We start from the raw sequence: 26,399 nt of genomic DNA on the forward strand, positions 1-26,399 counted from the left end.
CTATACACCCCTCTTTACTCCACCCCTCCCTCCTTTGTGATTGAAAATGAGAGTCCCTTCACCTTTAAAAAGAAAATAGATGAGCGGTCTGCACCTGCAAGGCGGTGCTCTTGTTATTGCTTAGCTATAAAATAAAAAAAATGCTTCAAATTAGGGATAGAAGTGTTTTCAGTATTATTTTACTAAGGTCCTAATGTTTTTTCGAAACCTTCATTTGGGAATTTTTAGGTCCCCTTTTTGGGAAAAATGTATACTTTGTATTACCCGGATCAAATGTTTGGGGGTATATTGTTTTTGGCCTGTCTGTCTGTCTGTCATTGTCTGTCCCAAAACTTTAAGGTTGTTCATAACTTTTGCAATATTGAAGATAGCAACTTGATATTTGGCATGCATGTGTATCTCATGGAGCTGGACATTTTGAGTTGTGAAAGGTCAAAGTCATCTTTCATGGTCAAAGTCTTATTTTTTCTAAAATAGCTGCCTTGCGGCTTCAAAGCTCAGTAGGGGGCATTGTGTTTCACAAACATGTAGTTTTGTTCCATTCAGAATGGGGCCAAATACCGGACTGGATTCTTCACGGAAAAGACACTGCTTAAGTATTGGACAAATGTTTAAAAAAGTATGTCCTCCTTCCAGCCCTAAAAATTTATAAAGAATATCTCAAAATCTTAATATTTAAAAAATGACTAATGTTTAACTGTAAAAAATTCCCCTTGAGCAGTGATATTTTTTGCAACATAATAACAAGTTGACCTCTAACATGATTGCTGTAATTTGGGCTTTGAGATCCTTCAGTTACAAAGCATATTTAAACAATGGAACATATCTCTTTAATCTGACTGAATGTAATAGCCATAATTAAATAACAAAAGCACTACCAACACTGGTCTATTATCATACTGGTCTTCGATTTATCTTGAGCGTCTTTGACCCTGTCTGTTGAAAACAATTTAAGCTGTGACAAATACGTCTTTATAAATGTTATATTGTTCTATGTTCATATATACAGATTCAAAAATTTTGAAAAGAATCAGCAGACATCAGTGGGCACAAGAAGATTTAAGGCTCCTCAAAACCTATCCTCTTTCAATCAAAGTTAGTTAATTGAGTGACGTATCCTATCAGAAAATCCAAAATGTTGAAAGGGGGCATATGCATAATATTTCCCCATGACAATGCATATTCTTTCTTTTCAAAACGGTATTTATCTAAAAAGATGTTTTATTTTTTTGTTTTACATACATGCCTTTAGTGGGATTTGAACTCATTCCCATACAAAACCTACTTCCATGAAATTTTAACTTCACTAAAGTCCGCTTATTAATAGTGTGCATGTGTATAGTGGAACTTAATGTAAATTATATTATATATTATAACTAGTGCTGCAACAATATACCGGTATATCGGTATATATCACAGTACGCAATCCGCATATTGTATTGCGATACGATTTCATCATACCGGTACAACATTCTACAAAACTTCATCCACATTTTGTCCAAAAAAGCCATCCGAAATAATGATATCAAGGTTACAAAAACAAAACAAATTGGTGTTTAGTAAAAATAAATTGTTATGTAAAAATCGCATTCTAAAAAGTTTATTATACGGAGTAGCGTTTATACATGGGAGTCCGTAAGATCTGTGTTTGCTTGTCATACTGATAAATTTATGATGAATCTTGTGGAAATGGGAAAAAAATGCATAATACATTGTAAAACTGTAAATTGATGTTATTATAAACAGGAGTAATAATGATGAAAATTTTTTTTTACGTAACAGCATTCTGATAAGTTACACAACCAGCTTTTAAACATCCCCAATTCTCTGTCAGGCTATAACTAGAACCTAAACAAACAATACAAAGGTTATGTTCATGTAATTAAGTTGGTTGTTGGTGATTAGCTGGCGAGTTATAATTCTGGCACAAGTTAACAATATATTGCCATACGGGTTTTGAACTGACAATATATTGCAATACGGTTTTTGGCGTATTGTTGCAGCACTAATTATTACTACTACCATTATATTGTCCAATGCATACTAAAATTGCCATGGCGACAATTTTGAGCTCGACTGTTATATACCAAATATATATATTGGAGTAATCCTATACACCCCTGTGTCAGCGTGAGCGTGAGGCTTGGATTGTTAAAGTTTGCGAACCACCTCAAATATTTTCTATGTCCCTTAACATATTGCTTTCAGATTTTGCATACTTCTTTACCAACATGACCCCAATCTATAAACAAGAGCAGACAACTGTATCAAGCACTTTGTAAGAATTAAGGCTCTTTTTGGACTAATAATATGCATATTATTGATAGATCTTTGTTAAAGTTTGTGTACCACCTCAAATATCGTCTATGTCCCATAACATATTGCTTTCAGATTTTGCATACTTCTTTACCAACATGACCCCAATCTATAAACAAGAGCAGACAACTGTATCAAGCATTTTGTAAAAAGTATGTCCCTTTAACCACTTAGAATATGCATATTATCGATAAATCTATGTTAAAGTTTGCATACCATCTTAAATATTTTCTATGTCCCATGACATATTGCTTTCAGATTTTGCATACTTCTTTACCAACATGTCCCCAATATATAAGCGAGCAGGCAACTGTATCAAGCACTTTGTAAGAATTAAGGCTCTTTTTGGACTAATAATATGCTTATTATTGATAAATCTATGTTAAAGTTTGTGTACCACCTCAAATATGTTCTTTGTCCCTTGACATATTGCTTTCATATTTTGCATACTTCTTTACCAACATGACCCCAATCTATAAACAAGAACAGACAACTGTATCAAGCATTTTGTAAGAACTATGTCCCTTTTTCCAGAATATGCATATCATTGATGAATCTATGTTAAAGTTTGTGTACCACCTCAAATATTGTCTATGTCCCTTGACATATTGCTTTCATATTTTGCATAATTCTTTACCAACATGACCCCAATCTATAAACAATTAAAGACAACTGTATGAAGCATTTTGTAAGAATGAACGCCCTTTTTCAAATTAGAATATGCATATTATTGATAAATCTATGTTAAAGTGTGCGTACCAGCTCAAATTTTTTCTATGTCCCTTGACATATTGCTTTCATATTTTGCATAATTCTTTACCAACATGACCCCAATCTATAAACAAGAGCAGACAACTGTATCAAGCATTTTGTAAGAATTATGTCGCTTTTTCCACTTAGAATATGCATATTATTGATTAATCTAATATGTTAAAATTGCATACTACCTCAAATATTTTCTTTGTCCCTTGACATATTGCTTTCATCTTTTGCATACTTCTTTACCAACATGACCCCAATATATAAACAGAGCAGACAACTGTATCAAGCATTTTGTAAGAATTGTGACCCTTTTTGCACTTAGAATATGCATATTATTGATAAATTTATGTTATAGTTTGCATACCACCTCAAATATTTTCTATGTCCCTTGACATATTGCTTTCATATTTTCCATACTTCTTTACCAACATAACGGTACCCCAATCTATGAACAAGAGCAGACAACTGTATCAAGCATTTTGTATAATTTATTATGTTTCCTTTTTATACTTAGAAAATTGGAATTTTGGTTAATTTTTATGTCCCCCACTATAGTAGTGGGGGACATATAGTTTTTGCCCTGTCTGTTGGTTGGTTTGCGCCAACTTAAACATTTGCAATATTAAAGATAGCAACTTGATATTTGGCATGCATATGTATCTCAGCGAGCTGCACCTTTTGAGTGGTGAAAGGTCAAGGTCATCCTTCAAGGTCAAAGGTCAAAATTATGTGGACAAAATCGCTCATTTTATGAGTACTTTTGCAATATTGAAGATAGCAACTTGATATTTGGCATGCATGTGTATCTCATGGAGCTGCACATTTTGAGTGGTGAAAGGTTAAGGTCAAGGTCATCCTTTAAGGTGAGAGGTCAAATATATGTGGCCCAAATCGCTTATTTTATGAATACTTTTGCAATATTGAAGATATCAACTTGATATTTTGCATGCATGTGTATCTCATGGAGCTGCACATTTTGAGTGGTGAAAGGTCAAGGTCATCCTTAAAGGTCAGAGGTCAAAATTATGTGGACAAAGTCGCTCATTTTATGAGTACTTTTGCAATATTGAAGATAGCAACTTGATATTTGGCATGCATGTGTATCACATGGAGCTGCACATTTTGAGTGGTGAAAGGTCAAGGTCAAGGTCATCCTTCAAGGTGAGAGGTCAAATATATGTGGCCCAAATCGCTTATTTTATGAATACTTTTGCAATATTGAAGATAGCAATTTTATATTTGAAATGCTTGTGTATCTCATGGAGCTGCACATTTTGAGTGGTGAAGAGTCAAGGTCAAGGTCATCCTTCAAGGTCAAACATCATATAGGGGGACATTGTGTTTTACAAACACATCTTGTTGTGTTTAGGTTCACTTTATTCCTTAAGTATCAAAGCTATTGCTTTCATACAAACATGTACTTGCAACGCTTACTATCATAAGGGGATTGTGCAAGCAAAGTTATGTAAATCTGACTGCTATTTTGACAGAATTATGGCCCTGTTTATACTTAGATAATTGAACATTTGGGTAAATTTTGTGTTTTGGTCCATTTTACTCCTTAAGTATCATAGCTAATGCTTTTCGACTTGGAAAACTCGCTAACTATCATAAGGGGACTGTACATGGCAAGTTGCATAACAAGTAATATATTCCCACTTGGAATATGTGTAAATGGGAAGAAACTTAAATCACTTAGTCAATGTGTCTCTATGTTGGTCTGCATTACTTAACATTTCCTGAAAACATTTATTTTCACTCATACTATTTCAAATACATGAGTTTCTTTTATAACGTATATCATACAACAGTCACAAACACTCATTAACAAAGGGTCATTAAGTGTTGACTAGGGCTGTCACGATTCACCGGTATACCGGTATATCGCGGTGCATGTCGTGAAAAAAATCGCACCGCGGTACGGCGTTGCCGCACCGGTTTTTTTAATATTATTATATTAGCACAGATATAAATACATTACATAATAATTTTGATATAGATATCGTTTTGAAAAATGTAGAAGCGGTTCAAAAGGGCTAAATAAATAATCCGTTAATATCCAGGTCAAGCAAGCGCTTCCACTTGTAGATGTTTAACTTTCACGTTTAAAATACGGCGATGTATGGGTCCGTAACTTTTTTGGAATTAGGGACAGATTTCCTTTGCAAATAAGTTCATAATTATCCAAAAGATGTTTATTTTATTTCTTATTTTCTTTCTTTAGTATATCGATCGTTCAAAGCATGGCACTTCCGAATCATGTTATCTTAAGATTCTGAAAGTTGAGGAAGAGTCAGAACGCTACGGATTTTCAATACTGGGCCCGCTGACTCCGCATTTTGAACATGCCCTTGAAGCGTTCGATTTACACAGATCGTAGTCACAGCTATTGTAAACAACATGGCGGACATTTTAGAAAAAGACGCGAACAATAACAATGACTACTTCTATCAAGTTTATTACAGTTTCTTTTACAGTTTCTAGTCATACTATGATACCAGTGTTTTCTGATTATTGAGTTTAATAAAGTTTGTAAAACTTGTTATTCTGCTGTTTTCTTCGCAGATACATATTCTGTAAAAAATCGCGGTACGTACCGCGATACAGTGTTGACGTTCCACGATATACCGCGGTACGCTCACGGCGTATCGTGACAGCCCTAGTGTTGACCCCATGCGCATGTCTATGCAAGCTTGGTAGCAAACATAGTGGGTCTGTACACTTCTTTCAACACGCCGTTACTAAACCAGGCCTCGTGTTTCTTGCCCCAAGGGTGTCTGTGGCTGTAGCATAAAACAGCTTTCTGAGTGATGCCCAATGCAACACTCTTCCAGAGCATTCACAAAGCACAGTTTGCAGCCGGCAGTCTTTATCTTGGCAATGTTTAAGGTTTAAGGAGTCTTCTTTCTTTGCCAACGATGTTTGGGCTGAATATGTATATTGGGCTTGGTAATGATGATTCGGTGATCTGTCCAGCATTTAGCAACCGACATTGACTTGGTCACCTGTACATCCCGCCTGTAACTCTTTCTCGAGATAACATAATCAATAAGATGCAAGTGTTTTGAGCGAGGGTGCATCCATAATGTTCTGTAACAGGTGTGAAGGGGCAAGGTAGTGTTTGTGATCAGAAGTTCATGTTCATCTGGAGAAAAAGAAGACAATTGCTGTTGCTGGGGACCACTCCATGGTGTCAAAGAACTCCTTCCTTGTCAGTGCCAACTCTTGTGTTTAAGTCAATTAAAAGATTTGCCTGCCTCAACATTACATTATTTGATTATTTTGGTCACCTCTGATGTTTATCATATAGATATATAAATAAAGTGTATTAAGACTTATAAAAGTGCCTTCTTGTAATTAAGGAAATTATAGGAAATTATAGTTGCTACAGTAATAACGTAGTCAATGACATTATTCAGTTGTAATTTGTTATCCCCTGCCATCGGCGGAGGGATATTGTTTTGGCGTTGTGTGTCCGTCTTTCCGTCCGTCCTTCCGTCCGTCTTTCCGTCCATCTTTCTGTCTGTCCGGAGCCATTTATTGGAAGTGCTTTGATGGATTTCATTATCCCCACGCTTTTTGAAAAAAAGGTGGGGATATTGTGGTTATCTCCGCCGTCCATCCGTCCGTCCGTCTGTCCGTCCGTCCGTCTGTCTGTCCGTCCGTCCTGGCCACTATCTCCTCCTACACTAAAAGCACTAGAACCTTGAAACTTACACACATGGTAGCTATGAGCATATGTGCGACCCTGCACTATTTGGAATTTTGATCTGACCCCTGGGTCAAAAGTTATAGCGGTTGGGGTGGGGCCGCGTCAGAAATTATCACTCATTTTTTTAGGTTATTTTACATTTACTTCTTTATTTCTACACCGATTTACTTCAAATTGATACTGGACCTCTCTTATGACAATACGGTTAATCTCAACCATGCATGGCCCCATTCCCAACCCTGGGGCGCCCCGCCCACATAGGCCACACCCACCAAAAATTTCCATTTACTATAATTTTTTCATTTCTACACGGATTCACTTCAAATTGATACTGAACTTTTGTTATGACATTAGGGTCAATCTCAACTATGCATGGCCCCAATCCCAACCCTGGGGCGCCCGCCCACATAGGCCACACCCACCAAAAAATTCCATTTACTATAAAAATTTTTTAGGTTATTTTACATTAACTTCTTCATTTCTACACTGATTCACTTCAAATTGATACTGAACCTCTCTTATGACAAAACGGTCAAACTCAACTATGCATGGCCCCGTTGCCAACCCTGGGGCGCCACGCCCACATAGACCACACCCGCCCAAAATTGCCTTTTACTATAATTTCTTCATTAATACACTGATTCACTTCAAATTGATACTGAACCTCTCTTATGACAATACGGTCAATCTCAACTATGCATGGCCCTATTACCAACCCTGGGGCACCCCGCCCACATAGGCCACACCCTCCCAAAATTGCCTTTTACTATAACTTCTTTATTTTTACACCCATTCACTTCTAATTGATACTGAACTTCTCTTATGACAATACAGTCAATCTCAACTATGCATGGCCCCATGATCAACCCTGGGGCGCCCTTGGGTCAAACATGCAGCGTGGGGATACGCGTCGGCCTCTGCCGCGCCATTTCTAGTTGAAACTTGGTATGAGTATATATTGGATACTAGGATGATGCACACCAAATGGCATTGTAAACCATCTGATAATAGCGGAGTTATGGCCCTTTGTATCTTAAAAAATGCTATTTTGTGTGTCAAATATAACACTTTTGTGTCCAGAAACATATTGGCGGGGGATATCAATTTAACGAATTTGCTTGTTTTTTCAATGATTGTCATTAAATATAAGGTCAGATTAATAAATATAAGGTCAGATTAATTGAAGGTTTTCTCGTCGCAAAAAAGTTGCAACAACTTTTAGGGGGCCAGTGCAACCCCTGCATAATTCTTCAATAACGCATGACCCTGGGGCTTATGTAACATGGTTTAGTGACTGTCTACTATGTATCAATAGATCATGACCCTGGGGCTTATGTAACCTGGTTTAGTGGCTGTCTACTATGTTTCAATAAATCATTACCCTGGGGTGTATGTAACATGGTTGAGCGGCTGTCTACTATGTTTCAATAACTCAAGACCCTGGGGTGTGTGTTACGTGGTTGAGTGACTGTCTACTATGTTTCAAAAACTCAAGACCGTGGGGCTTATGTAACGTGGTTGAGTAGCTGTCTACTAGGTTTCAATAACTCAATACCCTGGGGCTTTTGTTACATGGTTTAGTGGCTGTCTACTATGTTTCAATAACTCAAGACCCTTTGGCTTATGTTACATGGTTAATTGGCTATCTACTATGTTTCAATAACTCAAGACCCTGGGGCTTATGTTACATGGTTTAGTGGCTGTCTACTATGTTTCAATAACTCAAGACCCTGGGGCTTATGTTACATGGTTAAGTGGCTGTCTACTATGTTTCAATAACTCAAGACCCTGGGGCGTACCTAACATGGTTGAGTGGCGGTCTACTATGTTTCAATGAATCATGACCCTGGGGCTTATGTTACCTGGTTGAGTGGTTGTCTACTATGTTTCAATAAATCAAGACCTGTGTCATGGCCAAATTTTACCCCAGGAGCATGTTTTGAACAGTTTTATTATCGAGGACTAAAATCTGAGGTCACATACCACATCAAATGTGTGTTCTTTGTGTTTGTAAAGTTGTTATGCAACGTAATACAAGTACAATACATAATATTTAAGTCTAAACAACTTCAGACATGGTCAATTTAGCCCAAAAGAAGGATATAAACAAACTCATACGGATAATCCAGAGAAGAATTCTGACATTCATTTACATCGCAACTATTAAAATAAAATAATAGTTTCCGCTCAATAACTCAATTGCAACAAATTGAGCAAATGTATTCATTGAAATTTTGAAAACTAATACAGTACACTCCACGCGTTTTTTACCCAAAAAACGCGCTCCCTCCGCGGGTTTTTTCTGCTAGCGAGTGTTCAAGCGGCGTTGAGAGAGCGAGGTGAACTCGATAAAACGCTCGGCGTTACGCCGCGTTCGCTAATTCCCGCGGCGTGTATTACTTTAGCCTAGTCGGTAAATGCAGACAATTTCCGTTCTTATCAGTGACCGCTGCGCAACGCCGCGTTAGCAGTGTGCTACTGGGCTTGCCAAAAAATAAAAACATTGTTATAATAAATTGTTTAAATGCTGTAGTACATGTATAAAAAAGATAATTGTATAGAAAATTAAAACATATAACAATTATGTTTTTTAATTCACAGGTACGTCTACAATATGAATGAATATAAGACATTTGACAAATTAATATTTAAATCATAACACATATAAGAGAAGAATAAATGTTCCGTAAAATTTCCAAATGAGAATAATAATTAGTAATCCGAAACACACTATGATTTTTAATGTTAACACGACGTTTACAAATGCTTCCAATATACAGTCATCATGTATATTTCCCGACAAAAGCGCGCGAAAATTATGCTGCAATGTACAAGGTCAAGGTATACTCCTGCAAAGCATGTGTGAATTGATTTTTTTAATACAAACTTTGTAGCGCAGAGAACATTGAATTTTGTTGATTTCGGTATTTTTCGGTAGTTTCTTTGGTATTTTTTAACAAAATTATATCGGGAATAAGTTTTCCTCCAAAGTAATTTCAAATCGAACACGAGGAATCTTTATCGTTACGGTATTTTAGTAGAGTAATTATTTTAACAGTAATTGTACTGTAAACTGATTAAAGAAGACATTTGGGCGGAACTGGATTTTAAGTGTTTGACGTGTACTGACCTATTGTGTAGACTGCTGTCTGTGGACGTGTTTTGACAAAAGGGATTAAAATGTGTGACTGTCACTGCCGATTTGGTCCATAATTACTGGTAAACATTGTTTTGAATGTCGACGCAACAAGAATACAACTGTGAATATTAAATGCAACTATCAACTCAATAGTTACCACCTTCTTTTAGCAATCAATGGAATAACCTAACTTCAAAGAGAAAATAAATGCATTAGCGAGCAGAGAATTGACTTTGTTCCGACAATTAAAACCATTCCTTATGCATTCGTTGAACGTGTTTACTTGAGTAAGTTATGCCTTCAGACAGGAAGCGGCTTTTATTTGATTACGTCAAACTTTCAATTCACTTAGATTTGCGAGATTTTTAGGGTCCTTGGTCATTTGTATACATGTTCAGTATAGAAAATCACCTGATAACATGAAAACTTTGGATTAAATTATCAAAATAAAATGTTGCAAACTGTGTTTATATTAATTGGTAAGTATTAGTTAAAAGACGACGTTTTGTTTGTTGTAAATCAACGAGTTTTCTATACAACAACAACTACTTCTGCAACCACGTCGGGATCGATCTATCTTGGTTGTTTTTTTTTTATTGTAAATATTATACTACATGTACATGTATGTACTTGTAATAAATGTAATTTTATTTGAAAATCAGGAAGTCAAACAAAATTAAATTGATCGTTATCTCGTAAAACGCGGAGTTTCCCCCGCGTTGCCAACGCTGAGGGCCGCCGCGTCAGCTTATCAGTTTTCCTGATCGTTAACCGCCGCGTCCAAAATCATGCAAACGCAGCGTCTCGCGGGATTTTCTTAATCTCCCTCCAGGTCAAACTCCGCGGAGTATGGAAGGAAATTTGGCAAAACGCGTGGAGTGTACTGTACATGTATTATGATCCTGCTTATGAATTCATGTTGGGTTGATGGCTGAATTCATGGTGAATTTAAAGAGTATAACTCATAATATTTGTCACAAATGGTTTGCTTTCTATAAATTTTAATGGATGCTATCATAACGGCACTGTGCATTAAACATGGTGTGGGTCTGATCAAAGTGCAAGTCAATTTTACTGATGTAGAAATATTTGTTCCTCTCAATCACTTGTGCAATCTGTACAATCCATTGAAGATAATAATTTTGGTAATGGCGTTATAGTGATAATAGTAGCTTTTGAACATTATAATTTTACATTTACAGATATTTTATTAATTTGAATTGCTAATAGATTTTAACTTGCATGTTGAAGGGCGCTCCCAAACATATGAAAGTAACAAGTTTTGCTCTTGGTTATCAATACATAAATCAATTGTGCTTTCATCAAAATTTCAAATGACTTTTCTTATAATTTAATCCATGTTCATTTTAGAAGTGCATTGTAAAAAACCCTTCTGTAGAAATCTTTTGTTTCTTTATTGAAATCCCAAATTGCAATTAAATCGCGAATATTTGATGTATTTAAAAATCTGTTTAACATAGCAACACGATTATTGTTTAATGGTAAGGTAGTGTGTTGTGTGTCGTGCGGCCTAAACATTTGCATTGTTAACACACTAGAGGCCACATTTATTGCTTGATCTCCATTAAATTTGGTTAGAAGATTTGTCATTATGATATCTTGGACGAGTTTGAAAATGGTTCTGGTTGGTTAAAAAACATGGCCGTCATGGGAGGGGCATGTTTCCTTATATGGCATTATTAAAACCTCGTTAGCACTCTAGACGTGACATTTATTGTCCGATCATCACTAAACTTGAACAGAAGGTTTGTCCAAATGATCATATATTGGACAAGTTTGAAAATGGTTCCGTTGGCCTGCAAAACATGGCCGCCAGGGGGTGGGGTGGTTTTCAATTATTAGACTTTAGTAAAACCTTGTTAAAAAACTAGAGGCTTAATTAATTTTCAAATTTTCATAAAACTTAGTCAGAATATTTGTCGAAATGATGGTAGAGTTTGAAATGGTTCCGGTTGGTTGAAAAACATGGCCGCCAGGGGGCAGAGCATTTTTCCTTCTAATTATTTTGGTAAAAACTTGTAGACACTCTTAAAGTCACATGTTACGGTCCATTCTTCATGAAACTTGGTCAGACCGTTTATGTTAATGATATCTTGGATGAGTTCGAAAATGGTTCCGGTCTGTTGAAAATCATGACCACAGCAGGTCGGCAATTTATCCTTATATGTCTATAGTAAAAGCTTGTTAGCTTTTTTCGGCGTTAGCTGTATACGCCAGCTTTTCACCTTACCTGACCTTTGTAACTGCGCGCTAGTTCAATAAAATTCAAATAAAATTTCCCGTGGCTAGTTCAGAATGAATACACTTCAGTTATCCCATAGGCTGATATGAGCATACCATCAGAACATTGGAAACATGTCCGCGTCTTTGTAACACTGTTTTACTGCGTGTTCAGCATGAAACAATTTTATCTCTAATGAAAAGGCTTAATAGATAGAACAATTTTACACTCAATCTCGACATCAATACAGTTTGTGCGTCCACCTTTTATTTTCAGAGGCAACAGCGTTTTTACTTAAAGGCTATGTTCTCATTTTAGTACTGACTTTCATATTCCTATCAACATGTTAACATGTAAAAGTATAAAAAGAGTGGAAGCGTGGCCTCACTTTAATGCATTGCATTTCAACCCGCGAGTTATCAGGGTTTATTTACAGGTCATCGCTGCGTCCGAAGACGCTTATGTATTGACCTGAGTTCGTGGCCAGTTTGTTATATAATATAGACCCTATCCATGAACTAGGTGAACTGAGATTTTCTTTAGACCACAAAAGATGTTAAATGAAGATATTCAGCGATATAATTATGGTATTTCAATAATAGATTCTTTATGTGTTTTCAACAATACCATGATAAATATTATTTTTAATTAATTTAACAAGAATTATTCCACCATATTGCCTAATGTATTAAGCATGAGCGCGATGATTCTCGATACTGTTAATAATCGAATCAAAAAGCAATGCCCGACAAACCACTAAAACAGGTTTGTTCGAAGAACGCGCGTATAAATATTTAAAATATGTACGGATACTTAGCTTGTGGCCGGTTGACTCATATGTTTAAATTTCACTTCCATTCTTCATTTGGTTTTCTGTTTTGTATCTATAGGTTTATGACCAGCAATATGTAATGATGTAAAATAAGCCGCGAAAACTCCGTGTAACATCCCGTATTGCGTGTGATCCAGCTAAGAACTGCACAGAAAAAGACATTCGCTAATCCTTGGTCTCATTTTTTGAACTCTTTACCTTTCACAAACTCAAACCACAATCAACGCCGTATATCTTTTTTAAAGATATTTCTTGTTAAAATTACATTTATAGTTCGTTGTTCTGAAACTTGTTCAGAACATTATTTTGTTCTAATGATATATTGGGCTGCACAGAATGTGTCAGTTCTTTTGTATCTCAGGTTAGCGAATATGGGCCTTTCAGGCCTTCTTGCAGTCTTCACACTAACTATAAGCCCGCCAGCCCGGGACTGATGAAATGTTATTCGGGCTACTAAAAATTGATAATTTATATTAATTTTATTGACCCCAGCTTTATTCTACTATGTGTATATGTTGTTTCGTTTTGTGCCGTGCTGTACCGTTTTGGCAATTGGTTCCTTGCCATAAAAAAATGACCACGAAGGTGTGTATGATAGAAGTGCAATACTGTTTCACTTCTTTACATTAAATAGTCAGGCTATTACATTTATTGTCTGTTTCAGATAAAGCTTCATAATTCTGGCTAGTGGTTTAAACATATTACCGTGAAGACTGTCCTTGTTTGTTTTATTCTGTGAGACTTTCAGTATGTTTGAGTATTTTAAATGAGAAGTATTTGATTCGCAATTATTTGTTTTTATAATAATAATGATAACATGAATTATTAATCCCATATTGGTCCTTAATTTTTATCTTAATTGGTGCAACTATTGTTTAAATAAGTTGCTTTACATAGTAATTGAATTAATGTCACTTTCAAATGACTTTGCAGCTTTAAATTCCAATTAAAAAAGAAACTGTATCATACAACAAGCAGCCATTTGTGTATAAGTGTATGCATAGTTCTTCAATAGGTCTTTCATACAACGCAATCAGGGCTTCTTTGTTCCTGTCATTGAGAAACGAAGATTAACGCACTTTGGGGAGAGTAATGTTACGCCTTAAATACAATAAATATCCCTCCCCAGTGAATTCCGTTCAGCTAAATGGTCTTGCAAGGCTTGAAGCTCAATAGAAGATTTATAATACCTATTGAAAGGTTACTAAAATGAAAATAACTTTCAAATTACAAATAATTTTGTTTGTATGCCCCCAGTAGGGTGGAATATGGCAGTTTCACTGTTCATCCATCTGTCTTGAATCCGTTTCAAACTCTCTCAGACATTGACCTTATTTTTGGTGTGTGGCAGTCTTGGGTCTACCTTCATGTTGGAAGTCTTCTCACTATCTACTTCGAGGACACCAAGGACTGGTTCAGATAACAGACTCTAGAGTGTCTAAATTAAATCTTGGGCCTTTTATCAATCAAGCTAAAATATATAGATTTAAACACACCAGTATAAATATATGTTGGGTGCTTTAGCCAAACAGTTGCTCTATTAAGTTTTCAAGTTTAGACAAAAAGACAGGATGAAATTTTCACCTTTAGAATTGTCATTTAAGGGTACAAAATTCACACATGAGTTCCCTTATGATTGAAAATATAATATTTCTGTCAGGCTTGTTATTATGGTCAGTCAATTTCTGCTGTTATTTGTTGACTGGGAATGTTCATGGGGGCATGTGTATACAGGAGCTTACTGGATTTGAGTCAGGTTAGTTGGAATTTAATTCCAAGATGGCGTCGTAAACATTTATATGCATTGCCCTTGCTGTCCAAACTGACCAAGCCCAACAGGTCAATGACTTACTATAGACGTATATTATTCAAATAAATAAAAAGATCATCATCCTTAAAACAAAACATAGCTTTAATATTTATCTTCTGATTATTCACTACACAATTCGTTCAAACCATGCCCTTGCGGTCAAAACTGGCCGCGCTTTGGTGGTCTCATGATTAATAAAGACCTACAACAAATTCGTATGTTCTGGCCCCTATATTTGGTATGTCACATTGTGTAAGTCTTGAACAAAGTTGTTGAGGTCAAAATTGGTTACACTACATTAGTATCGCATGATTTCATTTTGTATAGGCTTATTTAGCATAATAATTTTCAAAACCTTCTTTGAAACTGCAATGTCTAATGCTTTGACATTTGGTATATTACATCAGATAGGAATCCTCTAAAGATATTGTTACAGTTATTACTCCATGTCGCAGTTGTTAAATTGCCAAATTTTGACACATCCCATCACACAGGTGAATGATCAAGGGCATTCTTCTCTTGTCTCAACTATTTAATCAATTGAACATTGTTTTAAATGATAAATTTCTGCTGGAAAAAAGGAAATATGTATTGCTTAAACAGAGGTGTTAATCACGTGATCGTCAACATGGGGACATCCACGCCGAGACAGTTATTTATCGCCGTTTTATACCCTATATTACTCTTGTTTAATTTTTAAACGACGCTCACTTTTCAGCCATATCAGTTAAAAAGTGATAAGCGTTTATTTCATATTTAAATTCGCTTTGTATCTCGACTTTACTCCCTGCAAATTTTCTTAGTGGAGCCATAATTAGGTCATCCCACTAAGAAATTTCCCACCGAGTAAAGTCGAGATATAGAGCGAATATTACTATGAAATAAACACCAGTAACTGTCTTGCTGTTGTGGCTGGAAAGTGGGCGGATTTAAAAAAAAACAACAAGTTTTTAAAGGGTATAAAACCATAACAGTTGTCATATACTGGCATTGGTATGTGAACTTGGCACTGGTAAACCAGCTCATCCAGGAAAAGTGAGAGTGTAGGTTAACTTAACACTGAACATGACTAAAATATTATTGAATACAATAAACAAACAAAAAAGAGTGTGCTCCCAATTTTAGATGTTTTTTTGTTTTGCTTTTCGTTGGTAGGTCCGTAGACTGTTTAATTTCCGTGCATTATTAAAAAAGAAGACAATTTGACCTAGGATAACTAATATTGGTATGCTAGTTGCTTGACAAAAATATGCCTATTTATTTTTAGGTCGAATGTGAATGTCACAGAGGCTTGTAACATGAAATGTGTTTATACACGACATCTCGAAAACCCTGTTACCTATGATAAACTTCATTGAAATGCTGGTTAGTCGTGATGAAGCAAACACCTATCAATTTTGAAGACACTGGTCAGATGGTTCAAGGTCACAGTTGCTTGTAACTTGAAAATAATGCTCACCTTATACCAGTTTTTGTCAGCAGGATATACCGGTATATGCAGAGAATGGTTTCATCTATGATCATGAAAGTTATCTGAGTTTTTAAGAGGAAAGGAGTAGCTTTTCAGTTAAAGATTCACCAATCAGAGGTGGAGGTCACAGGTGCTTGTAGCATGAAAACACTTTCTAGAAAACACTTAAGGGTAGGATCATATAAATTAGTATGTTAGTAAGGCTTGAGGAAAATATGAAGCGAAGTTGAGAGTTACAGATCAAAGGTTAAAAACAATGGACAGATGTTTAACCTGAGTCACTCTGGACCCAACCGGTTTTTTATTGCATCAAGTAGCCTCTGGATTAACGTGGGCGCCATTTTGTTTTCAGACTACTTTTGAAATTCAAAATGGCCGAAAGAATGTCGGTACACATGCCCGAATGTGATTAGTAGTGCTGCAACAATACGCCAAAAACCGTATTGCAATATATTGTCAGTACAAAAACCCGTAGCGCAATATATCGCAATATATTGCTAACTTGTACCAGAATTATCACTCGCCAATTACCCGATAATCCCGTATACTCCAGTTTAAAAACAAATTCTGGTAAATATTTACTATAAATGTGCTCAAGAATAACAAAAAACACAAACATTCGCAAATTTTCTTAAGTATCAAAAACATTATGGCATTTGTTACTATTTAAAGATGTGATGAAATAACGTCCTACCGGGACGTTTTTGTTTTCACTGAACACGGGTAATTCGCCTGATGTGATATGTTCCCGTTTTTATACAACACAAAATACACCCATACTTTCCATGCGACGTTCTACATGTCTGCATAATTTTCGCGCCTTTTTTATTGAGACAAAGGATAAAGCACTATTTATTTGGCGATATTTTTTTATTGTCGCGTAAGCATTAAAATTTGGAAGTGTGTTTCCGAAATTCGGATTACAAATTAAAAATGCTCAATTCAGAATTGGACAAAACATTCACAGTTGTGCGCAATTAATTTAACGATAATCTGTTCAAAAGCATCGAACGAATGCTCCCATGTAACAATGCTACTCCGTATAATACACTTTTTAGAATGCTATTTTTACGTAAAAATTTATTTACACGACTTTGCTTTGTTTACCTTGATATCGTTATTTCGGATGGCTTTTCTGGACGGAATGTGAATGCATTTTTGTAAAATTTTCGTACCGGTATGATGAAAATCGTATCGCAATACAATATGCGGATTGCGATATATACCGATATACCGGTATATTGTTGCAGCACTAGTGATTAGTGCTTCAAACTAGAGAGGGACATGTTTTCTTTTATATCAAGCAAATATATATAGATTTTTACATTGTGAGGAATGTTTTGAACATAAATTTTCTTGCGTTCAATACTATTAAACGCTGATTAAGTCAGGAGGATGCTCGAAAAAACACACAGTGGAAGATGATTTTAGAAGTTGAGAAATTGAGCACATGTGTCAAGTTTCTAGACTAGAGTGGTATAGTGTTATTTTCAACTGTGTTCAAAGCAATTGAACTTGTAGTGGAATTGTTGGTGGAAATGGAATTTAGAAATATCTTATAAATTAATGCATCATTGTGTAGAATTATCATCAGCATAATTTCTGTGGAAAATTGCAATATTATAAATGCTAGTGTTTCATTGTTATAGTGCTTTTATATAGTTCACTAACCATCAAGACTAGTTCATTAACCTTCAAGACTGAAATGATTCATGTACACAGGTAAATAATTGACTTAGTGTAGAATGTTTCTTTAAAAATAATAATTTTTATCAATTTATTTTAGATAGATAGCACTGAAAGTCGGAAGCTTTTTAAGACACTCAAGCCCATTTCCTGGGTAGACACAATACTTGTTCAGAGTATAGCAGGCTCATGCGGCCTTGGGTTTATTTTGCCTCGGCCTTTAACCTGGGTCGATTAGATTTTAGTTTTTTTAGCTCCCAAATCAACAAGGCTTTACTTAGCCCTATCTTTACTTATTCATTTTATTTTAAGATTTTGAGAACCCTCACTCCGTGCCAGTGGGGATCAAACAGGGACCTTCTTATAGCTAGATGTACACATCCAATATGCCAGCAGCACTTTTTTATAATCAATAAATGTAATAATTGATTATTTTGTTCTTCTAACTACATTACTAATTTACAAAATCAATGTGAAACTCATTTTTAGCTCAGCTGTTTTCGGAGAAACCTGAGGTATTTTCATAGCCAGTTCGTTTTCCGGCGTCCGCTGTGCTTAAACCTTAACATTGGCTCTAAAATCAAATTGCTTCCCCCTACAACTTTGAAACTTCACATGCAGCTGCACGTAATAAACAAGAAATCTGATACTTAAAAACAACTTAGTAGATATTGTTTGATGCACAATGTATTACTCAAAGTCATCATCACACAATGAGACAACACAATGGTCTCTAAACAGAGTGTGCTTTTTAATTGTGGCATACATTTTATGAAATAATACTAGTAATAAAAATACAGAAAACAACGTCTAGAGCTGCCTGGGAACTATCATTTTTTAATATCAACAATTCATTTGACATGCCTGATTGCAAATTGTTAATTTCACTATTCTTTCACATTGTTTTCACACCTGATATTTGTTTTGCTGTATATTCTTTTTGCTTACAGACATACAGAGTCTCTTAACAATAATTGCAGTTTCAGTCCACTAACGTTGAACATTACAGAGTCACAATTGCTAATGTTTCAGTCCCGGTCAAGCTTTATAGGTCCAGAATTGCTTCGTTGTTGAGTACAAAGCATGCAGTCAGTTTTGCTCAGCAGAATGCTGCATGGAATGTGGGAAGTCCAGCATTTGACAATGCAGCTTCTAAAAGAAAATCAAAAAGAATCTATATGAATTAGTCTATTTGCAATGTGTATGTAAGCACAGTTTGATTTTTTAAAGTTTGAAACAGTTTGGTACGAAAATGATCGAGTATGAGTCGGAGATGAAATATTGTTTACAATCACAACGTAACTTAATACATCACAAAAGAAAGGGTCTTGAGAATAATCACGTAGAATATACTCAAGAAATAACTCCAAAACTTAATAAAATGATAACTTTTATGTTCCATTAGTTTGACTGAATAATAATGACCTTAAATTTAAAATCGGCGAATTTTTGTATGTGCCGAAAACAGTTCCCATGTTATCAAAGGTAATCTTTAGCAATATAACATGTATATAGATTGATGTTTATGACATGTAACCAAACGCAATATTTTAATTGAATAATGACTTACCAATCGAGTGCATTCCATTAGTTTATTAAATTTCAACAATGTAAACATCCACCAGAGTATGTCAGTTTCAATTTTTACTTCTTAATGACGTATCGACGAAAGCAGTGACGTCACACAGACATGTATAGTTGTCGACGAAAGAAACGCGGCCGTTCATGTTGTGAACAAATTAAACTTTTAAACAATTGTTTATTTATGTAAAGGGATAATATTAACTATAGAATATTGGTTTTTAATTGAAGAAGTTAATTCGAAACTAATCTTATTCGGTTTTGTAAACCGGAAGTACGCAAATAATTTAGACAGGTTATCTTTTTTAAGATTTTGTTAACAACATCTAGAGCAATTTTCAATTTGCAATGCATTATGGGAAACAGGAAGTGTCACACAGGGAGGCAAACAGACGTATTTTGATCGTAGAAAGTCATAATACAATAACATAGAGTACGATTCGCTTCTTAATAATTACTGCCATGCCGTATTATTTCACGAGGAATGCATCTACGTGTCATATAGCGTTTGTCGAAGTGCCTATGTGCTCCAGCGCTCTATGATTTTCCATCGCGAAAATAGGTGACGGCAGAAATTATTTGACTTGTATCCCTATAAGGTAATGTCTCTTTGTATTTCAGAAAAGTGATACAAATAAACGGTCAACGCTCGCTTTGCGGGCTTTTGCCCGTATTAAAAATTACTCCTATAAATATGAGGTCGATGTAACCGTTTAACGTTTTTTTGCAATAGCATCGTTCCGACATGAATTCATGTCGGAAGCTTTAACGGCATCAAATTCATAATATGATTATAGGTGCTACCTAATTTACGGGCAAAAGCTTTTAAAGTTTTTTTTGATAACCATGTATTTTTAATAAAAACATGGACATGATTGTGTTCAAAATATTGTAATTGTTGCAATAATTTAGTAATGCATCCAAAAAAATCAATCTTAAAACGTGATACATGTTCCAAGCTTAAAGATCTAGCATCTTATTATTTTTTTTTTCTAGCCACAGAATTTATAGCTGGTTCGGTGTCTGTGGTTTAGTGGATGGGGTGTCTGCTAACTGGCTTAGTTACTGGGAGGTGTCTGTATTGAACCCTTTAGTGGGAGCATTCTTTAGATAACCCTAAAGACATACTATGGTGTACCATTTGGGTTGAGTCAAGAAGACCTACAAGTTAAAAAGAGAAATGTACGGCAAAGTACAATAATTGTACGTCGACATAAATATAAAATACACTTCAAAGTATATATTTGTACGTCAAAGTACAATTTGTACTTCGACATACATGTTTGTACTTCTACGTACACATTTTCTGAACAGCCAATCAAAACACTAGTCTCTTGAGCCGCTTTTCCTTCAGATTTATTCATAATAAATGTTTAAAATCTCTTTTTTAATTGAGGAAAAAATGAATAAAAATATCAGAATGGCAAAAAAACAACAAATAGAAGTTTTAAGTATTTAATGCATTGAAATAGATTACATACAAATTTGAAGAAGATTCAATTGTTACCATTTTAAAATTAAAATTATTCAGCATATTGTGAGTATTTATTGATCATGCGGGGCGGAGTATCACGACCGTCCAGCGCATTACTGTGTAGGAAATTCCCAACGGTAACCAAACAGTTACAAAGCATTAACGGGATAAATAATGTATTATAACCTCCCCGTTGGTCGTATTTTGTGATAACCATAACTAGCATAAGTCAGAGGTTAATTCCGCCACGCCAGGTCAATAAATACGCACAATATCTATGAGTTAGCGGTCGATAGTCGCATAATTTGGTATTAATTATAATAATAATAATGTTTAATAAATACGCACAATATCTATGAGTAAGCGGTCGATAGTCGCATAATTCAGTATAAATAATAATAATAATAATAATGTTCAATGTCAAATATCTCTAAAAGCAACAGACGTAAGGTGTCTTCTGATTGGCTAACACTCAAGGGTCGGTGAAAATTGTACGTCGAAGTACATTTCTTGTTCTACCTAGTACTTCTTGTAGACTTTCAACGTATTTACGGCTGTACGGCCCTTATCTGGAGCTCTGTCTATAGTCACAATTTGAATGCAAATATTAGAATGCATCATGTTATATCATCCATATTTTTTTATTTAAACATTCAAATAACACATAACACAGTACATATATAAAAAGGTATGTGGTATTGTGTGGAGATACCAAACACTTCACATCATTTATTTGCACATAAAATAATAGTTACAAAATAAGTAAAACTAAAACACTGTCATCAACCTACATTTCAAGAATATTAACGTATATGAAATTACAAAGTGGTGTTATTGTATTACCTTTTACAAAATTAACATTGCTGGTTTTGTATTAGCCTTAAAACATTTATCATGGATTGACAAGTAACAACCAATTTATTAATTACACAATAGAATGGAAACCATATTAATTGACCTTTCGACAGCCGATTGATTGACAGGCTTATTAACCAATCAGATTACTGCATAGATTAGGCCCGTTTCTATCCGCCATTTTGTCCGTCAAACTCGCCGTTGTTAGTCACATAAGCTTATACGTAATGCTGTGTTTTAAACAAAGAAAATGTTTAAAAGGTGCTGTTATGGCACTTGTTATTCAGACACAATGTATCCAGAACGGTTAAAAGATGGAACTACGTTTTTTCCGTTCCATTAACCGGGTACTAATTTTAAAAAATGCAAACGTTGGATTCGTCTTTGTAGTCGTCTCAACGAACAGCTTAATCTCAACATATTAAGCTATCGCCCGAAAGCAAAACACCTCGACGTTTGTTCTAAGGTCGTCATAATAAGATACTACGCGAAAATAGAATATGTAAGTTTTGCACCGGACACGCTATAGAAAACGAGTATCACTTTTTACTTGTTTTTCCTCTATATAGAGAAATTAGAAAGGAACATTTAAAACCATATTTTCAAAGGTGGCTAACGTTAAATAAATTTGACATTCTAATGCAGTCGGCTAATAAAAAAATATTCTAAACTTTGCTAACTAGATTATTAATGCTAATGAAATGCGTAATAATAAAGACAATCAGTTATAATTTTTAATAATATCACATAAAATAGAGCATTTTTATTTCTTTCGGTTTAAATCTTCCGAATTTAATGTAGCTAGTTGTATATCGTTAAAAGTTAAGAAACTATTTTAAAATGCGCATGTAATTATCAATAGTTGCCAATAAATGTCATTTTACACCATATGTGGGCTTTCTACTAATCCGTTATCAAAACAGATGCCGCAAACTGTGAATGACCCTTGACACTTTGATAGCCAGTCTGATTAGCGAGTTTTTTTTGTACATGAAAATTCTTTCAACTTCTTATATTTTAAACATTGCAAAAAATAGTTTAAGAGGAAATTAATAATATATTGTGTATGTTACTTTTTTGACGACATTGACTATGTTACACGATTATAACAATGCTCATGGGTCATTTTGACCAAACGCATTATAGATATGTGTTATATCGGATTTCAATATAACGTTCTTTGTCTTCTTATATAATAAATTTACTTACCTTTGCCACATTTGCAATATTGCCATCGGTTGCAAAATTAACGGCTTTTAATTAAAAAACTGAAACATCTATTACTCAATGAAAAGTATTGTGACAAACGACAATGCATACTGTATGTGATAATTTGCGATAATTGGCCGACTTTGACTATAGATTAACAACTTTTAAGTAGACTTATAAAAAAGTTATGACTATTTCATAGATATGATAATTATATTCAGCATAACTATTCAATGATAATAAAAATATTGTATGGCCTTTCTGGTATACCATGAGGCGTTTTTGGTTCACTGATGCGGACTTTTTGGGAAGCCTTTTTGGTAAACGGCCTTTCTGGTACTATATCTTTGAGGGGAGCTAAACACCTATTTAATACATTACATTTAACACATTTTAAATAAAACATGATAGCAATAGAAACATTTCATGTAATTTGGACCGAAATCTTTGTGAATATCTTCCAACGTACCGATTCGCGTAGCCAGTTTTATGACGGACTTCGGCGGAGTGACCTCCCTTGAAATCGGGGGGCGTGGCTTCACTCTCGCTGTCGAAAGGTCAATTGCATTATGCATTTACTAAACAAGCTATTTGCTACTGTTTAGAATTACACTATCTTACTAAAAATGATCACAGGTACTTAGTGCTTTTACATACTTGTGGTAAGTTTTGTATTACTAGTTTGACAACTATCGGCAGACACTTGTCGATATACAGACAAAATTTATTTGCATGGGAACTTTCATATTTTTTCAGCATAATTGCCTTCAAATTGTTAATTTAACAACCCTTTGACATTGTTTGCACATCTGATCTTATTATACCATAGATGATTTTTGTTTATAGATAGACATATATAGACTTTTCAAAGTTCTATAAAAGTTCACACATGTTCCATCCAAGTAAACCAACAGAACCAATAAAAATCACCACAGATAATAACAGATGTGTATAGCTTGGAAATTATGATAGTTCAGGAATCCCTCCTTTGTTGATTTCTGTAAACCAAAACTGTCAGTTTTGCTGGATAGATAGGCTTGTATGAAGCCCAGCTCTTGCCTTCGCAGAACAGCTTCTAAAAAAAGGAAAACCAACAAATATCTTAAAATTTGATCAATAACGCAGACAATTTATAAGTGTCTTGTTTTTTGTTGATTTGAATCTGGCAGATTTTTTACGTAAGATTGTTGTACGAAAATCCAATGGTATCGGATTTTGTGGTTTGAGGCCTTAACTAATTATAGTGATATGTAACCTTTCGGGATATCGGTAAAGTGCGAGCAGACGAGGTGTAAATACGTTAAAAATTAAAGCTAAAAGACTAAAAAGTTAGATCGGAATATCTTTAAATTTTGAAAATAAATGTGTTTCTGGTGGATAACAACGACAACTTACCAGAATATTGCTCATGATCACAAGTAAAAACTTCTTTCTGAGAGCGAATGGAAAATGCGTCACAAATTCTGACAAATAAACAGTAGGGTGTCGTTATTGAAATACAGCGAGAATACTGGAAGAATAGAGATGCCAGCTATAATGTTTAAAACAAATATTTTTTTAACAAGCCTTTGTGATTTGTCAGGATAATGATAACAATAAGATATCGAAAAGATCAAAGCAAATAAATTCGACAGAAATCTGAGATTCGACAATATATTAAAGACGGGTTATGTTCACCTAAATTGTGTTTGGTAAAGACTGTCACTATATGTAGTGAACCAGTCTTTGGCTTATACCCACTGAAGAAGAGCATTCAGGGGAGATAATTGAGTAATGACTTAATTTTGGAACGGTTGCGAAGAAAAAATAATGCGAGAATATTTAGTGTGATTCGCTACACAATTATGATGTCATTGATATAACAGGTTTTTTTTTGGCCCGATTTTATAGCCAAAATACGACTATGTTCCCAATCCCAAAAAGTATACTTTTTTCCCAAAATGTGGCAAAAAATTCTCAATTTCCAAAAAAAAAAAAAAAAAAAAAATTATATTTTTTTTATATTTTTTTTTATAGATTTTTTAGAAAGAAGTAAAGAAGTGTTTTATGCGTATTTTATCTCAATTTTAATTCAATTACAACTAACAAAGTATTTTATGATTTTGTTCTTTTAATTTTAATGATTATAAAGTGTTACCGTATTTTTCGGGGTATAAGTCGCGACTTTTTTACAGGCAAAAGTAACATGCGTCGTATGCCCCGGAGCGTCTTATGTATGTACAAAATCGATTTTTCTAAAGTCAGAATGTGAAATTTTTAAGTCAGAATTGCATAAATCCGCGAGTTTGATAACCATTGCCGGTAATTTGTTTCGCTGTTTTTTTTGTCACACAATTTTATTTTACACATTGTTGATTACACACTACTAACGATACTATTGGGGTACTATACAGTACTGTAACGTAAATTAAACACCGCAACAAAAAAAGTAGTCGTCTGCTAAATTTATTTTACGAGCTAACCTGACGATTTTTACAACAATTTGAAACAAAAAATAATAAAGTACAACAAACAAACACAATATCAATGAGAAGCAGAGTATACAACAATAAGTATACAATCAGATACGGCACAATACCATACATGCCATAAATTTTCAGACCGATTCCGGGACAAATATTGTGCTAAATTTTCCGGGACATTTGCCGATTTTCCGGGACATGTATACAAATAGCGATATATGAAGTCATACATGTATTTTTGGTACATTTTTTCGCGATATCCAATTAGTTAAATTACTTATGTATCTTACCTGGAATAAACAAATTTAACATCCATTTAAGATCAATGCACAAAAAAAACATTATTTAAACAAGAAGAATAAATTATAATTAACATCGTAAATTGCTTTTAAACAATTGACAAATTAAACATTTCTACATCCGTTACTAGATACAAGCCACGTGTTTTGCGTGTTTGAAAAGAGCACATGTATATAAACATGAGATAGTTCAGTGCTGATTTAATTTTTAGTCACTGTATACACTTAAAACGTGGACTGTGTGTAACATGGGTGATGAATTCAGACGTTGTCATGGGTGGCGCGCGCTGTGTAAGCTATGACGTCAAACTGTTACAACTTACATTGTATGCACTGAGCGTAAAGTCGACAATACAAATTCACATCATTTATTCGCCATGGTCGTCGACATCGGAGAATCCGTCAGCGATGTCCCCAGTGTGCATTACAAGCGTTTATTGGTATGCCTGCAATACCACATGTCTGCAAACCTGAGATCTCAAATACCCTTTAACCATCTGCGATAGATGAACGAACATAATCTCTCCATGGGAGACGATGTCCCCAGTG

The 26,399-nt window shown here is 34.8% G+C and overlaps 1 protein-coding gene and 1 long non-coding RNA gene across 5 annotated transcripts in view; one reads left to right on the top strand and one right to left on the bottom strand.

Moving 5' to 3' along the window:
- Window positions 1-26,399, top strand: part of LOC127871207 (uncharacterized) — a 617,936-nt gene that overhangs the window by 295,086 nt on the left and 296,451 nt on the right. The window lies entirely within an intron of this gene.
- LOC127871217 (uncharacterized) overlaps window positions 1-26,399 on the bottom strand; it is a 229,608-nt gene that overhangs the window by 194,302 nt on the left and 8,907 nt on the right. The gene's annotated exons all lie outside the window — the stretch shown is intronic.

This window comes from Dreissena polymorpha, chromosome 3, assembly GCF_020536995.1.
Source record: "Dreissena polymorpha isolate Duluth1 chromosome 3, UMN_Dpol_1.0, whole genome shotgun sequence".
Classification (NCBI taxonomy): Eukaryota; Metazoa; Mollusca; class Bivalvia; order Myida; family Dreissenidae; genus Dreissena; species Dreissena polymorpha.